Source organism: Elephas maximus, chromosome 1 (assembly GCF_024166365.1).
Source record: "Elephas maximus indicus isolate mEleMax1 chromosome 1, mEleMax1 primary haplotype, whole genome shotgun sequence".
In the NCBI taxonomy this organism is placed as follows: domain Eukaryota; kingdom Metazoa; phylum Chordata; class Mammalia; order Proboscidea; family Elephantidae; genus Elephas; species Elephas maximus.
The window spans coordinates 12,861,283-12,878,865 of record NC_064819.1 but is presented as its reverse complement, the minus strand read 5'-3'; positions in this window follow the sequence as shown (position 1 = coordinate 12,878,865).

Below are 17,583 nucleotides of genomic sequence, written 5' to 3'. Positions count from 1 at the left end.
ATGGATGATGTTCTTGATGTCATTCCACAACTCGTCCAGTCTTTGGTCACCAGTGTTCGATGAGTCAAATCTATTCTTCAGATGATCTCTAAATTCAGGTGGGATATACTCAAGGTCATATTTTGGCTCTTGTGGACTTGCTCTGATTTTCTTCAGTTTCAGCTTGAACTTGCATATGAGTAATTGATGGTCTGTTCCACAGTCGGCCCCTGGGCTTGTTCTGACTGAAGATATTGAGCTTTTCCATCATCTTGAATTTCCCATCATTTTGAATTTGCCAGCTTCTATCAGTTGGCATCAATAGATGGGATGATGATGATAGATAAAAAAAATATGCAAGCAAAGCATAGAAGAATCCATGTAAATCCTGAAAAGGTAAATATGTGACTAGACACTATTTCAGATATTTACCTATATTTTTTATTCTTCTTATATTTCTCCTTTTTTCTTCCTCCATTCAAGCTAGTGGTCACTCTGAGCTCATTGTCTCAAGACAGAGATGTGCTATGTAAGAAAGCAGAAGTCTGCAAGACTTTCTGGCTCTGTTCTTAAAATGATAAATCCTAGAATTGGGAGAGTGTAGACAAGGTGTCAGTCTGAAACCTTGAGACTTGAAAGTATTTTCCAGAGTAAGACAAAGAGAAGTGATGAGTGCACAGAGGTCTGTGGGGCCTGGAGGAAAAGGGGGCAGTGGCAAAACCCCAGGAGGAAGTCGTTTCAAGACTTGTCCATGTACGTGGGATCCTAAGCAGTCTTGAAAATGTTCCTGTGCCCCGGTTTGGGGTGGGAGTGGAAAAGTCTTGCTGACTGCAGTAGTGGACATCTCTGCAAACTGGGTACACCTGATACTTGGAACCAGATGGTGACCACTGTTCCCCTGTCTTTGGCACCATTATAAAACAATGGCATGACACGAGGGGAGTGAGGAGAGCCTCCAAAGTATTCGGGCTGTTTCCTTGGGAGATGAGAACTCAAAATAGAAACAGAAATATAGAAAATCAAGTTATGTTTCTTTGATGGGATTGAGATTTACACCCATCATAATTTGTTTTTCTATCTTCTGTAGAAATTAATACAATTTTCAAAAATCCTACTAAAGGAAAACAGTGTAATTCTTAGCTTCTTTGCTGTTGTTGTTAGGTGTCATCGAGTTGGTTCTGACTCATAGTGCCCCTATGTACAACAGAGAACAAAACACTGCCCAGTCCTGTGCCATTCTCACAATCATTACTATGTCTGAGTCCATTGCTGCAGCCACTGTGTCAATCCATCTCCTTGAGGGTCTTCCCCTTTTCTGATGACTCTCTACCTTACCAAGCATGACATTCTTCTCCAGGGACTGGTACCTCCTGATAACATGTCCAAAGTCTGTGGGATGAAGTCTTGCCATCCTTGCTTCCAAGGAGTACTCTGGCTGTGCTTCATCCAAGACCAATTTGTTCTTTCTCCTGGCAGTCCATGGTATATTCAGTATTCTTTGCTAACAACATAATTCAAAGGCATCGATTCTTCTTCAATCTTCCTTAGTCATTGTCCAGATTTCACATGCATATGAGGAGATTGAAAACACCATAGCTTGAGTCAGGTGGACCTTAGTCCTCAAAGTAATAGCTTTGCTCTTCAACACTTTAAAGGGGTCTTCTACAGCGGATTTACCCAATACAGTATGTCGTTTAATTTCTTGACTGCTGCTTCCATGGGCATTGATTGTGGATCCAAGAAAAAGGAAATCCTTTGATTTCCTTTTTTTTTCAAAATTTTTTTAATGTTTTAGGTGAAAGTTTACAGTGCAAATTAGTTTCTCATTCAAAAATTTATACACAAATTGTTTTGTGACATTAGTTGCAATCCCTGCAATATGTCAGCACTCCCCCCTTTCTCTTTACACCCCAGGTTCCTCATGTCCATTCGTCCAGCTTTCCTGTCCTTTCCTGCCTTCTCCTCTTTGCTATTGGGCAGGTGTTGCCCATTAAGTCTCCAATACTTGATTGAACAAAGAAGCACATTCCTCACATGTGTTATTGTTTGTTTCATAGGCCTGTCCAATCTTTGGCTGAAAGGTGGACTTCAGGAATGAGTTCAGTTCTGAGTTTGCAGAGTTTCCAGGGGCGAGAATTTCAGAGGTTCCTCCAGTCTCTGTCAGACCAACAAGTCTGGTCTATTTTTGTGAATTTGAATTTTGGCTTACATTTTTCTCCTGCTCTGTCTGGAACCTGCTATTGTGATCCCTGTCAGAGCAGTCGGTGGCAGGAGCCAGGCACCATCTATTTCTTCTGGGCTCAGGCTGGTGGAGGCTGTGTTTTATGTGGTCCATTAATCCCCTGGACTGATATTTTCCGTGCATCTTTGGTTTTCTTTATTCTCCTTTGCTCCTAACGTGATGGGACCGATAGATGTATTTTAGATGGCTGCTAGTAAGCTTTTAAGATCCCAGATGCTACTCACCAAAGTAGGATGTAGAACATTTTCTTTATGAACTATACTATGCCAGTTGACCTAGATGTCCCTCAAGACCATGGTCACCAACCCTAAGCCCCAGTAACTTGGACCCCCAAGGTGTTTGAACGTGTCTAGGAAGCTTCTTTCAATTGCCTCATATGCACGCAAAAGCTGGGTGATGAATAAGGAAGACTGAAGAAGAATTGATACCTTTGAATTGTGCTGTTGGCAAAGAATATTGAATATTCCACTGACTGCCAAAACAACCCATGAATCTGTCTTGGAAGAAGTGCAGCCACAATGTTCCTTAGAAGCAAGGATGGTGAGACTACATCTCACATACCTTGGTCATGTTATCAGAAGGGACCAGTCCCTGGAGAAGAACATCATGCTTGGTAAATTAGAGGGTCAGCAAAAAAGTGGAAAACCCTCAATGAAATGGATTGACACAGCGGCTGCAACAAAGGACTCACACGTAACAACAATTGTGAGGATGGCACAGGACCGGGCAGTGTTTCATTCGGTTGTTCACAGGGTTTCTATGAGTCGGAACCGGCTCGATGGCACCTAACAACAACAACAGGAAGCTTCTATGGCTTTGCCTTGGTCAAATTGTGCTTACTTTCCCTATCTTGTGATGTCTTTCCTTTCACCAAAGTTAACACTTCTCTGCTATCTAGGTAGCGATTTCCCCTCCCCGTCACTCACTTCCCTTGTAACCATCAAAGATTGTTTTTTCAGTGTGTAAACATTTTCTTGATTTCTTATAATAGTGGTCTCATACAATATTTGTACTTTTGTGATTGACTTATTTCACTCAGCATAATGCCCTCCAGATTCATTCATATTGTGAGGTGTTTTGTGGATTCATCATTGTTCTTTATTGTTGCATAGTATTCCATTGTGTTTACGTACCATAAATTGTTCATCCATATATGTGTTGATGGGCACTTAGGTGGTTTCCATCTTTTTGCTTTTGTGGATAATGCCGCAATGAACATAAGTGTGCCTATGTCTGTTCATGCGACAGCTCTTATTTCTCAAGGATATATTCCTAGGAGTGGATTGCTGGATCTATGGTATCTCTATTTCCAGTTTTTTAAGGAGGTGCCATATCATTTTCCATAGTGGTTGTACCATTTTTTTTTTTGTACCATTTTACATTCCCACCAGCAGAGCATAAGAGTTCCAATCTCCCCATAGCCTCTCACACATTTGTTATTTTCTGTTTTTTTTTATTCCTCCTGGTAACATTGGGGTGAGATGGTATCTCATTCTAGTTTTGATTTGCATTTCTTTAATTGCTAATGATCAAGAACATTTCCTCATGTGTCTGTTAGCTGCCTGAATGTCCTCTTTGGTGAACTGTTTGTTCATATTCTTTGGCCGTTTTTTAGCTGGATTGTCTCTTTGTTATTGAGGTTGCAGTGTGATGGATTGCTTTTGTGTGGCCTTTCTCTTCTAACTCTCCCCCAAGTGACTGGGTGGGACTGCGCAAACAGGGTAATCGTTGCCCACCAAAAGGATTGGTCAGTTTTGCCATGCCACTGGGCTTGAAATGAACCATCTCAGAGGTGGGAAAGAGAATATTCCACCACCACCAGAGAAGAAGAGCCAAGAGTGGAACATGTCCTTTGAACCTGGGACCCCTGTGCTGAGAAACTCCTGAAACCAGGAGACTGAGAGAGAGCGAGCGAGCTGTAAAACTGAAGATGGCAAGAAGCGGTGGCAGGGAAATGGCAACAGGGGAGACCAGCAGGAGACAGTGTGGTGGGCTTCCCAGGCCAAGGAGCAAGAAAGCTGAGTACATTTGGGCAGGAGTCTTGCTGGCGGAGTGGGGTCCTTGGGGCATTTATCAGTAGAGCTAAAAGAGCTTTGTAACACTTGCCTGAGCAGAGCAGAGGCTGAGGGCCAGGAAGAAGCATGCCTGTGAATACGGCTGGGAAGAGGCTGTCCCGATGAAAGAACTGTATCTGGAGTATTCCTGAATCTGAATTTTAACATATTACTTCCATAATAAATCCCATAATCTGGAGTATTGTCTGTGAGTTCTGTGTGGCCATTGCAATGAATTATGGAACCCAGCAGAGACATACTTGAAGCACTTACTGATGAAGATCAAAGACCACAGCCTTCAGTATGGATTATACCTTAACATAAAGAAAACAAAAATCCTCACAACTGGACCAATAAGCAACATGATGATGAATGGAAAAAAAGACTGAAGTTGTCAAGGATTTCTTTTTACTTGGATTCACAATCAACACCCATGGAAGCAGCGGTCAGGATATCAAAAGGCCCATTGCATTGGGCAAATCTGCTGCAAAAGACCTCTTTAATGTGTTGAAAAGCAAAGATGTCACCCTGAGGATGAAGATGCTCCTGACCCAAGCCATGGTATTTTCAGTTGCATCATATGCATGTGAAAGCTGGACAATGAATAAGGAAGACCGAAGAAGAATTGATGCCTTTGAATTGTGGTGTTGGCAAAGAATATTGAATATACCACGGACTGCCAGAAGAACGAACAAATCTGTCTTAGATGAAGTACAACCAGAACGCTCCTTAGAAGCAAGGATGACAAGACTATGTCTCACATATTTCGGACTTGTTATCAGGAGAATCAGTCCCTGGAGAAGGACATCATGCTTGGTAAAATAGAGGGTCAGCGAAAAAGAGAAAGACCCTCAATAAGATGGATTGACACAGTGGCTGCGACAATGGGCTCAAGCATAGCAACAATTGTGAGGATGGCACAGGACCGGGCAGTGTTTTGTTCTGTTGTGCATACGGTTGCTCTGAGTTGGAAACAACTCGACAACACTTAAGAACACAACAACAGGAGGTAAATAGAGAGTGCCATGGGAGATGGAGAGAAGGCGTTTGACCTCCATGTCATGGAAATCAACCTTGTGCTGTTGATCTTGATTCTCCTTCCCCCTTTTGAAGTTACAGGAGGTCAGATGCTGCCTCTACCTTGTTTTTACAGAGGTGTTGAAATATCTTATCGATTTTAGAGATTAGATCCTTGTTGGATATGTTGTAGCCCAATTTTTTTCCCCAGTCTGTGGGTTCTCTTTTTACTCTTTTGGTGAAGCCTTTTGATGAGCATAAGTGTTTAATTTTTGGGAGTGACCAGCTATCTAGTTAAACTTCTGGTGTTAGTGTATTGTTAGTTATGGTTTGCATTCTATTTATGCCATATATTAGGGCCCCTAGTGTTGACCCTATTTTTTCTTCCATGATCTTTATAGCTTTGACCCTATATTTTCTTCCATGATCTTTATAGCTTTAGGTTTTATATTTAGGTCTTTGATCCATTTTGAATTACTGTGTGTGTATGGTGTGAGGAATGGTTCCTGCTTCATTTTTTACAGGTAGACATCTAATTTTGCCATCACCATTTGTTAGAAAGGCTGTCTTTTCTCCATGTAATCGATTTTGGGTCTTTGTCAAAGATCATATGGCCACAAGTGGTGGATTTACATCTAGGATCCCAATTCTGTTCCATTGGTCAATGTGTCTGTCCTTGCACTGGTTCCAGGCTGTTTTGACTACCGTAGCTGTCTAGTAGGTTCTGAGGCCTCCTACTTTGTTTGTCTTCTTCAAAAAGGCTTTGCTTCTCCAGGGCCCCTTTCCTTTCCAGATAAAATTAATGATTAGTTTTTCCATCTCATCAAAGAATGCTGTTTGTATTTGGATTGGATTGTATTTGTTGATTGCTTTGGGTAGAATCGACACTTTCACAACACTGAATCTGCCTATCCATGAGCATGGCATGTTCTTCTATTTATGTAGGTGTCTTTTGGTTTCTTGCAATAGTGTTTTGTAGCTATCTTTGTATAGGTCTCTTACGTCCCTCGTTAGGTTTATTCCTACGTATTTTGTCTTTTTAGTGGCTATTATGGTTTTGGTATTATGGTATTGTTTTCCTGATCTCCTTTTTGAAGTTCTCTTTATCGGTGTATAGGCATCCAACTGATTTTTGTATGTTGATGTTATATCCTGGTACGCTGCTGAATCTTCCTGTTAGTTCCAGTAGTTTTCTTGGGGAATCTTTGGGGTTCTCTATGTATGGGATCACATCATCTGTGAATAGTGATAGTTTTACTTCTCCCATACCAATCTGGATACCCTTTATTTTTTTATCTTGCCTTATTGCCCTAGCTAGGGAAACCACTGAGTCAGAATTGACTCGACAGCAATCAGTCAATTCTGGATTTTAGGGGGTTATTGCTCTAGCTAAGACTCTCAGCACAACGTTAAATAGGAATGGTGATAAAGGGCATCCTTGTCTTACTCCTGTTCTCAGGGGGAATGTTTTCAGGCTTTCCCCATTGAGAATTATATTGGTTGTTGGCTTTGTATAAAAAAAAAAAAAAATTTTTTTTTTTTTGGCTTTGTATAGATGGCCTTTATTATGTGGAGGAATTTCTCTTCTACTCCTATTTTTATTGAGAGCATATATCAGGAATGGGTGTTGGACTTTATCAAATGCCTTTTCTGAGTCGATTGAGATGATCATGTGATTCTTTTCTTTGTTTTATTTACGTGGTTGATTACGTTGATTGATTGATTTTCTAATGTTGAAACATCCTCACATGCCTGGTATGAATCTCACTTGGTTGTGGTGCATTATTTTTTTTATATGATGCTGAATTCTATTGGCTAGGTTTTTTTGAGAATTTTTGCTTCTTCATTCATGAGAGATATTGGTCTGTAATTTTCTTTTTTCACAGTGTCTTTGCCTGGTTTTGATATCAGGGTTATGCTAGCTTCATAGAATGAATTTGGAAGTATCCTTCTTTTTCTATATTCTGAAACAGTTTGAGTACTAGTGGTGTGAACTTTTTTCTGAATGTTTGGTAGAATTTTCCAGTGAATCCATCTGGGCTGGGGCTTTTTTTTTTTGGTTGGGAGTTTTTTTATTACCTGTCTTAGTCATCTAGTGCTGCTATAACAGAAATACCATAAGTGGATGGCTTTAACGAACAAAAGTTTATCCTCTCACAGCCTAGCAGGCTAGGAGTCCAAATTCAGGGCATCAACTACAGGGGAAGCCTTTCTCTGTTAGTTCTGAAGGAAGGTCCTTGTCATCAATCTTCCCCTGGTTGAAGAGCTTCTCAAGTGCAGGAACCCCAAAAGGACACACTCTGCTCCTGGTGCTAATTTCTTGGTGGTATGAGGTTCCCAACTCTCTGCTCACTTCCCTTTCCTTTTATCTCTTGTAAGATAAAAGGTGGTGCAGGCCACAGCCCAGGAAAACTCCCTTTACATTGGATTAGGGGTGACCTTAGTAAGGGTGTTACAATTCCATCCTCATCCTCTTTAACATAAAATTACAATCACAAAATGGAGGACAACCACACAATACTGGGGATCATGGCCTAGCCAAGTTGATACATATTTTGGGGGACACAATTCAATCCATGACATTAGCTTTTCAATCTTGTTGTAGGTCTGTTCAGATTTTCTACCTTAGTTTGTGTCAGTTTAGGTAAGTAGTGTGTTTCTAGAAATTTGTCCATTTCCTCTATGGTTTCAAATTTGCTGGAGTACAGTTTTTCATACTACTCTGTTATGATCCTTTTTATTTCAGTTGGCTCTGTTGTAATGTCCCCCATTTCATTTGTTATTTGGGTTATATGCTTCCTCTCCTGATTTTCTTTTGCCAATTTGGCTAGTGATTTGTCAATTTTGTTGACCCTTTCAAAGAAACAACTTTTGGTTTTGTTGATTCCTTTCTATTGTTTTTATATTCTGTGTTTCATTTATTTCTGCTCTGATCTTCATTATTGCCTTTCTTCTGGTGATTGTGGGCTTCTTTCACTGTTCTCTATTTGTTGGAGCTGTAAAGCTAACATTTTGATTTTCTCCCTTTCTTCTTTTCTGATGTGTGCATCTATTATGAGAAATTGACTTCTGAGCACTGCCTTTGCTGTGCCCCAAAAGTTTTAGTATGATGTGTTTTCATTCTCATTTGATTCTAGGAATTTTTTGATTCCATCTTTGAATTCTTCTATTACCCGGTGGTTTTTAAGCAAGGTGTTATTCATTTTTCATGTATTTGATTTTTTTTCCTTGCTCTTCCTGTTGTTAATTTCTACTTTTATGGTGTTGTGATCAGAGAAGATGCTTTGTATCATCTCTGTGTTTTGGATTTTGTTGTGAGTTGCCTTGTGGCCTAAGATGTGGTCTATTCTGGAGAATGTTCCATGTGCGTTGGAAAGGAATGTATACTTTGCTGATGTTGGGTGGAATGTTCTACATACGTCTATGAGGTCAAGTTGGTTTATTGTGGCCTTAGGTATTCTGTAGCTTTGTTGAGTTTCTTTCTAGATGTTCTTTCCTTTACTGAGAGCAGTGAGTTGAAGTCTCCTACTATTCTTGTGGAACTGTCAATTTTTCTTTTCAGCGCTTTTAGGCTTTATGTATTTTGAAGCCCTGTCATTGGGTTTGTAGATATTTATTATGGTTATGTCCTCATGGTGTATTGATCCTTAATCATTATATAAAGTCCTTCCTTGTCTTTCATGGTGGATTTTGTCTTGAAGTCTATTTTATCTGTATTAGTATTACCATGCTTGCTGTTTTTTGCTGTTTGCTCGATATATTTTTTTCCATCCTTTGGTTTTAATATATTTTTGTCTTTGTTTCTAAGGTATGTTTCTTGTAGACAGCGTATTGACGAGTCCTGTTTTTTTTTTTTTTTTTTTTTTTACTCCACTCTTTCATTCTCTGTCTCTTTATGGGTGCATTTAAGCCATTTACATTTAGTGTGATTATCTATAGCTGTGAGTTGATTGCTTTCATTTTGTTTTGTTTGTGTGCATGTTGCTCACATTTTCTTTGTTCCTCTTACTCTCCTGTGCTGAGTTCCTTTTGTGTGTGGGTTTTCTTTTCTTCATTTTCATGGATTTTGTGTTTACTGAGACTTTATGTTTTCCTTCTTTTTTACTGTAATGAGTAGGTTTGTTACCCTTATCTTCCTAAGTTTGAACCAGTCTTTTATTAACTGACTTCCTCTCCATTTGAAAGTTCTATACCTAGATGGTTTATTCCCCCTCTTTTATTGTTTTGACATTGTTGTCATTTACAGATTGACATCTGTTTCCTTGTTTTAAGTCTTTTAGCTTTGTTTTATTATTGAGAGTTCTTTACGTAGGTTGGTATGTGGCTGATGATTTCTTGTGTCCTAGGCTCCAGTTGTTGTCTGATGTTGTTGGTTCTCTAAATGAAGCACTCCCTTTACTATTTCTTGCAAGTTTCATTTGGTTTTTACATATTCCCTTAGTTTCTGTTTATCTGGAAATGACCTTATCTCACTATTGTATTTGAGTGAGAGTTTTGTAGGATATATTATTCTTGGCTGACAGCTTTTTCTTTCAAGATTTTATATACATCATCCCATTGCCTTCTTGCCTGCATAGTTTCTGCCAAGTAATCAGAGTTTAGTCTTATTGTTTCAGCTTTGTAAGTGACTTTTCGTTTTTCTTGAGCTGCTCTTAGGAATCTTTTTTGTCTTTGGTTTTGGCAATTGTGATTATATGTTTTGGTGACTTTTTTGTGGTCTATCCCATATGCAGTCCATTAAACTTCTTGGGTGGTCAGCTTTTCTTTTATCATGGTACTTGGGAAGTTTTCTGCCAGCAAATTTTCAACAATCTTCTCTGCGTTTTCCATTTTCTCCCCCTGTTCTGAAACTCCAATCATGTGAAAATTTTTGCTATTGATCGTGTCCCACATAATTCTTAGGTTTTCTTCATTCTTTTCTCTGATTTTTCCTCAAAGTGGCTTCCATGGATTTGTCTTCAACCTTGCTGATTCTGTCTTCCATTGTTTCAAATTTACTCCTAAAACCTTCTATTGAGTTGTCCATTTCTGAAATTTTGTTATCTTTTGGATTTCTAGTTGCTGTTTTTGTTTGATTTCTAATTGTTTATTTATTTCAATGTTTTATTCTTGTATTATTTTTCTGAATTCTCCTATTGCTTTGTGTTTTTCTTGATTTTGGCTATGTTTTTTTTTGTTTTGTCCGTGTTTTCCATGTTTTGTATATTTTTTTCTTAGTTTTGCCTGTGTTTTCCTTGATCCTTTTCCTAATCTCTGGGACAGCTCTAAATATTCGTCTTTTGAGTTCCATATCAGGTAGTTCCACTGCCCTTTCTTCTAATGGAATATCATCTGTTTATTTTGGTCACTAGCTGGAACCATCTTGTCCTGTTTTTTTATGTGCTTTGGTATTGCCTGCTGTCTCTGATACATAAGGTACTATTTTCTGTATTTATTATGTATTCATTTCTTTTGACCTGCTTTTTTGTTTTCTTTGAAATGTCAGGATGGGTGAGCCAGGTGTGCTTTGTTACTTGCTTGTCTGTGGGGCACAAAACTTCTCCCCTCCTTGCCCTCCTGAGCAGAGCAGCAGCAGGAAGGGCCAGGCCACTTCACTGTACACTGGTTTGGTGAGGTGGCTGAGGGTTGCTTGGGTGGGCACTGTCTGCCTCCTGGTGTTGGTCCAGCAGTGTATGAGTATTCACAGCTCCTTGCTAGAGAGGTGGGGGTGTTGGATGGGGAGTGATACAGGCTTGCTTCCCTCCATTCAGCAGCTGATTGAGTAGCGGGTGGGGAGGGGCAGTGATAGCCTGTATGGTCACGGGCCTGACCCATGGATTCTGTAGCCATGTTGGCACCATGAGGGCTGGCAGGAAGGGGTGGGGTGGGGTATTTGGTGGGTGTTCTGTCTCCCATTGGGAGCTCCGTGGAGTTTCTTTCCTGCAATCCCTGTCTGGGGTAGTTTCTGGCTATGCTCCAAGATGGTGAAGCTGTGTCATGTTAGTTGGCAGGTCACCTTCTCCTTCTCTGTTTTTGTTCAGTTTCTTCTTCCATTCATTGTTTGATCCAGTTTTTTATCCCTTCATTTGATGTTTAGGGTTTCAGGATTGCCGTTTGCATCTGTTGTGCTTAGATTTTCAGGCCTTTGCTGCAGAGGGACGGCATGATGCATCTGTCTAGGATGCCATGTTGACTCCACCTCCTCATCTGATTTATTGACTGCTGCTTCCATGGGTGCTGATTGTGGGTCCAGGTAAAAGGAAATCCTTGAAAACTTCAATCTTTTCCCCTGAGGATTTTTGTTTTCTTTATGTTGAGGTGTGACCCATACTGAAGGCTATAGTCTTTTACTTTCAGTGGTAACTGCTTCAAGTCCTCTTCGCTTTCAGCAAGCAAAGTTGTGTCATCTGCATAAGTCATTGTTCTCCCAAAATTCTACCATGTGCTCTCCAGCGTGGTTTCTATAGCCAATGCTATATTTTCCAACTACTGATCCTTCTTTGTTTCCAACTTTCACATTCCAATCACCAGTAATTATCAATGCATCTTGATTGCATGTTTAATCAATTTCATATTGCAGAAATTGGTTAAAAAATTTCAATTCCCTCATTGTTTGCTTTAGTGGTTGGTGCATAAATCTGAAAAATAGTCGTATTAACTGGTCTTCCTTGTAGGCTTATGGATATTATCCTACCACTGACAGATTGTACTTCAGGATAGGTCTTGAAATGTTCTTTTTGACAGTGAACGTGACACCTTTCCTCTTCAATTTGTTATTTCCAAGCATAGTAGACCATATGATTGTCTGATTCCAAATGGTCAGTACCAGTTCATTTAAGCTCACTAATGCTAAGAAGGAAACCCTCGTGGCATAGTGGTTAAGTGCTGCGGCTGCTAACCAAAAGGTCGGCAGTTTGAATCCACCGGGTGCTCCTTGGAAACTCTACGGGGCAGTTCTACTCTGTTCTATAGGGTCGCTATGAGACGGAATCGACTCGACAGCAGTGGGTTTGGTTTTTTTTAACGGTAAGAATATCTATCTTTACTCGTACCATCTCATTTTGGACAATTTCCCATTTTCCTGGTTTCATATTTCATACATTCCATGTTCCCATTAGTAATGGATGTTTGCAGCTCTTTCTTCTCATTTTGGGTCATCACATCAGCAAATGAAGGTCCCAAAAGTTTTCCTCCACCCACATCATTAAGGTCAACTCTACTTCGAGGAGACAGCTCTTCCCCAGTAGAATTTTGAGTGTTTTCCAACCTGAGGGGCTCATCTTCCAGCTCTATATCAGACAATGTTTTGTTGCTATTCATGAGGTTTTCACCTGCCAGTTTTTTCAGAAGTGGACCATCATGTCCTTCTTCCTAGTCTGTCTTAGCCTGGAAGTTCCACTGAAACTTGTCCATCATGAATGATCCTTCTGATATTTGAAATATTGGTGGCATAGTTTCCAGCATCACAGTAACATGGAAGCCACCACAATACAACAAACTGACACACATGTGGTGGAATTCTTAGCTACATCACATCCAGGCACATACTTTTATGGGGCATAAAATTTTATGAGACACAGTAGTAGGGCATAATCTGTACAAACTCTGATAATATCATTGAATTATTTCAAAATATCTACCATTCTTTCACACTATTTCAAAGGAACTAAGCAATGATTTGAGTATACTTTAGTTTATTACATTAACTTACAGTGCAGGGTAATGAAGTCACATGTTTTATGATTCAGTACAAGTCAAAACTGTGGCTTGTAAGGGTCTCCAATGATCTGGCTCCATCTAAGGGTCAAATTTGTATTACCTAGAGGATGAGCTCTAGTCTCTCTGCTATCCTGCAAAAGTAACATTTCTCCTAATCAGCTTTTTGATAAGGATTAGACACAGAAGAACATGTAGGTTTTATTATCTGGTAAATTCCCAGAGGGCAGCTCCTCTCTGGAGTTTTTAACCTGGTTCGATTGGTCAGTTTACTCCCAAGGAACATAAGTGACCTAATACTTTATAGGGGCAGGGGGAGGAGATGGGGAGATGAAATAGATAGATAGATAGATAGACAGACAGACAGACAGACAGACAGACAGACAGACAGACAGACAGGCAGATTTTATAGAGAGATATATAGACAAATAGAATGAGCAGAGGAGTGCTTTTCTAGGGAGGCCTGAATTCAAATCCAGGCTCTTCCTTCATACTAATGTGACCTCAAGTACATGGGTTAAAACCTCTAGACCCTTGATTGCTCATCTTCCCTAAGGTTGCTAATAGTGTTCACTGCTTCACGTGGTGAACTGACTCATGAGATGATGTGACCAAATGTAGCAAGGCCCTAGCTTATCATGGGCACTCCATATTCAAGCTGCTAATACTCCTCCTCTATTCCAATGAGAAAAATTTATTTTATCTCCTCCCAAGAGAATTTTTAAGGCTATTCGTCACCAGGTATAAGTCTAAAAGAGTTGGAATCAACTCAACAGCAACTAACAACAATAACAATAAGTCTAAAACCAGCTAACTTCTTTCCATTCTTCTCTACAATTTAAAGGAGCTTTTTTTTTTTAATTGATTTTTATTGTGCTTTAAGTGAAAGTTTACAAATCAGGTCAGTCTCTCATAGAAAAATTTACATACACCGTGCTATACACTCCTAATTGCTCTCCCCCTATTGAGACAGCATAGCTCTTCTCTCCACTCTCTCTCCTCCTGTCCATTCAGCCAGCTTCTGGCCCCCTCTGCCCTCTCATCTTCCCTCCAGATAGGAGATGCCAACATAGTCTCATGTGTCTACTTGATCCAAGAAGCTCGTTCTTCACCAGTATCTTTTTCCATCCCATATTCCAGTCCAATCCCTGTCTGGAGTTCGCTTTGGGAATGGTTCCTGTCTTGGCTAACAGAAGGTCTGGGAGCCATGGCCACTGAGGTCCTTCCAGTCTCAGTCAGACCATTAAGTCTGGTCTTTTTACAAGAATTTGGGCTCTGCATCCCACTGCTCTTCTGCTCCCTCAGGGGTTCTCTGTTGTGCTCCCTGTCAGGGCAGTCATTGGTTGTGGCTGGGCACCATCTAGTTCTTCCGGCCTCAGGCTGATGTAGTCTCTGGTGTATGTGGTCCTTTCTGTCTCCTAGGCTCATAATTACCTTGTGCCTTTGGTGTTCTTCATTCTCCTTTGCTCCAGGTGGGTTGAGACCAATTGATGCTTCTTAGATGGCCGCTTGCTTCTGTTTAAGACCCCAGATGTCACTTTCCAAAGTGGGATGCAGAATGTTTTCTTAATAGAATTTATTTTGCCAATTGACTTAGATGTCCCCTGAAGCCATGGTTCCCAAACCTCTGCCCCTGCTATGCTGTCCTCCGAAGTGTTCAGTTTATTCAGGAAACTTCTTTGCTTTTGGTTTAGTCCAGTTTTGTTGACCTCTCCTGTATCATGTGTTGTCTTTCCCTTCACCTAAAATAAAATTATCTATAATTAGTGAAAACTCCTCTCCCTCTCTCCCTCCCTCCCTCCCCCCTCTCTTAACCATCAAAGAATATTTTCTTCTCTGTTTAAACTATTTCTCCAGTTCTTATAATAGTGGTCTTAGACAATATTTGTCCTTTTCAACTGACTAATTTCACTCAGCATAATGTCTTACAGATTTCTCCATGTTATGAAATGTTTCATGGATTCATCACTGTTCTTTATTGATGCATAGTATTCCATCATGTGAATATACCATAATTTATTTATCCATTCATCTGCTGATGGGCACCTTGATTGCTTCCAACTTTTTGCTATTGTAAACAGTGCTGCAATGAACACGGGCATGTATGTATCTGTTTGTGTAAAGGCTCTTATTTCTCTAGGATATATTCCAAGGAGTGGGATTGCTGGATTGTATGTAGTTCTATTTCTAGCTTTTTAAGGAAGCGCCAAATTGATTTCCAAAGTGGTTGTACCATTTTACATTCCCACCAGCAGTGTATAAGTGTTCCAGTCTCTCCACAACCTCTCCAACATTTATTATTTTGTGTTTTTTTGGATTAATGCCAGCCTTGTTGGAGTGAGATGAAATCTCATCGTAGTTTTGATTTCCATTTCTCTAGTGGCTAATGATTGTATTTTCTCATGTATCTGTTAGCAGCCGGAATGTATTCTTTAGTGAAGCGCCTGTTCATATCCTTTGCCCATTTTTTAATTGGGTTATTTGTCTTTTTGTAGTTGAGTTTTTGCAGAATCATGTAGATTTTAGAGATCAGGCACTGATCAGAAATGTCATAGTTAAAAATATTTTCCCAGTCTGTAGGTAATCTTTTTACTCTTTCGGTGAAGTATTTGGATGATCATAGGTGTTTGATTTTTAGGAGCTCCCAGTTATCTGGTTTCTCTTCCGCATTGTTAGTAATGTTTTGTGTACTGTTTATGCCATGTATTAGGGCTCCTAATGTTGTCCCCATTTTTTCTTCCATGATCTTCATCTTTTTAGATTTTATGTTTAGGTCTTTCACCAATTTTGAGTTAGTTTTTGTGCATGGTGTGAGGTATGGGTCTTTTTTCATTTTTTGCAGATGGATATCCAGTTATGCCAGCACTATTTGTTAAACAGAATGTCTTTTCCCCAGTTAACGGATTTTGGGCCTTTGTCAAATATCAGCTGCTCATATGTGGGTGGATTTATGTCTGGATTCTCAATTCTGTTCAGTTGGTCTCTGTATCTGTTGTTGTCCAGTACCAGGCTGTTTTGACTACTGTGCAGTTAAAGAAGTTTTACAAACTGAACATAACTGCAGGTCCCCTATGTTTTGTTCTTGTAGCTACTTTAATAAGTTACCCGGTCATTGAGCTGATCAGATCTTGGTTTGAAGGTTGTGTCCCAGGGGCTCAGGTGAATAGGTGAGAAGGACAAAGTTACGGATTCTTTTTCTCTCTCATTCTTTGGATGCTGACCATGGGGAAGAAAGATGGTACTGAGAGGAAGTCAAGCCAGGGTCTTACCTGGAACTAGCTCTTCCATGAAGTAAGTTTAAGTTAGCCGTTTTTCATTTGCAACAGTTAGTGGAAAACTGATGTTCTTTTACAGAAGAAAGGAGAAATGAGGTCTTTGGGGGGGTTTTCAACTGGAAATTTTCAAGTCTAAACAGTTATTACAGTGATTCTCAGATGAGTGTGCACAAGTCTGGGAATCTATCTGAAGTGAGATGGGGGAAGGGAGGGAGAGCCTTTGGAGTTTGGAAACCCATATAGTGTATACATATATTTGGAAGGCCAATGATAAATATTTAAAAAAATAATGCAAGCTCTATAAAGGATATGAAGTCTTTAATTATCTAAATATCATGTGAGTAAAAGTTTTAGGCCATAAAAGTAGGTACAGATTAAAATGCCACCCTAGAATTAGCTAACTAGGGAATCAAAAGCAGTTTAATCAACAGATGGAGACCCAGAGCTGGAAAGTTGCTTAAAGACCATATAGCCCAGTGGTTGACAAATTACAAACCCATGAGCCAAATCCTTGCCCACTTCCTGTTTTTGTATGGTCAGGGAGCTAGGAATGAGTTTTTACATTTTTAGATGGTTGAAAAAAAATCAACTTTTTTTTTTTCTGTTTAAACATTTTTAAAATGTGGTTGATCACAACAGTCAAAGCCAGCACAAACAAGTGTGGGAGGGAGGGGAGAGAAGCACAGCCTCGCCAGTCCTGCTGCCAGCCTCCGTGGCTCTCAGCCTGGCAGGTGCTTTAGCTTTCACTTCTTGGCTCCGGTGGTGTGAGATGGTCTGCAGTCCCACTGGGGCATGTCCTGCCTTGCTGGGGGCAGGGCTGCTCTACTTCCCCATCCCTCCCCTAGGCAGCCATGGTGAGCATCATCTGAGGCCCAGTGGATGGCACTCTTGACATCCTTCCAGTCTCCGTGGCTCAGGATCAAGCTAAGAGCAGAGGTAGATGGGGAGACACTGGGCCGCACAGAGTGCCAGGTGGCAGTGAGGGAGCTTGAGACCCTGAGGGGGGCATGCCGACTCCATGCTGGAGAAAAGGCACCTCGATAGGGTACTTGGGCTTGGGGGTTACGCAGGGGAGCATGGGGTAAGGTGGGGTGGGGTGGGCTGAAAGAAGTGGGAAGCAAGGTGCTAAACAGACCCCAATCCTGGCTCCCCAACCCCTACCCACTGAGGGAGAAGGAAGGAATCCTGGAGCAGAGCCTGGCCCCACAAACCTCTCTTGAGCAAGATGGCCTCACCCCTTCCCCCCCTGCCCCCACCCCAGCCCAGCTCCGTTCTCCTTCCCACCCTTCCCACGGCCCCATCCAACCCCTCTTGAGTGCTA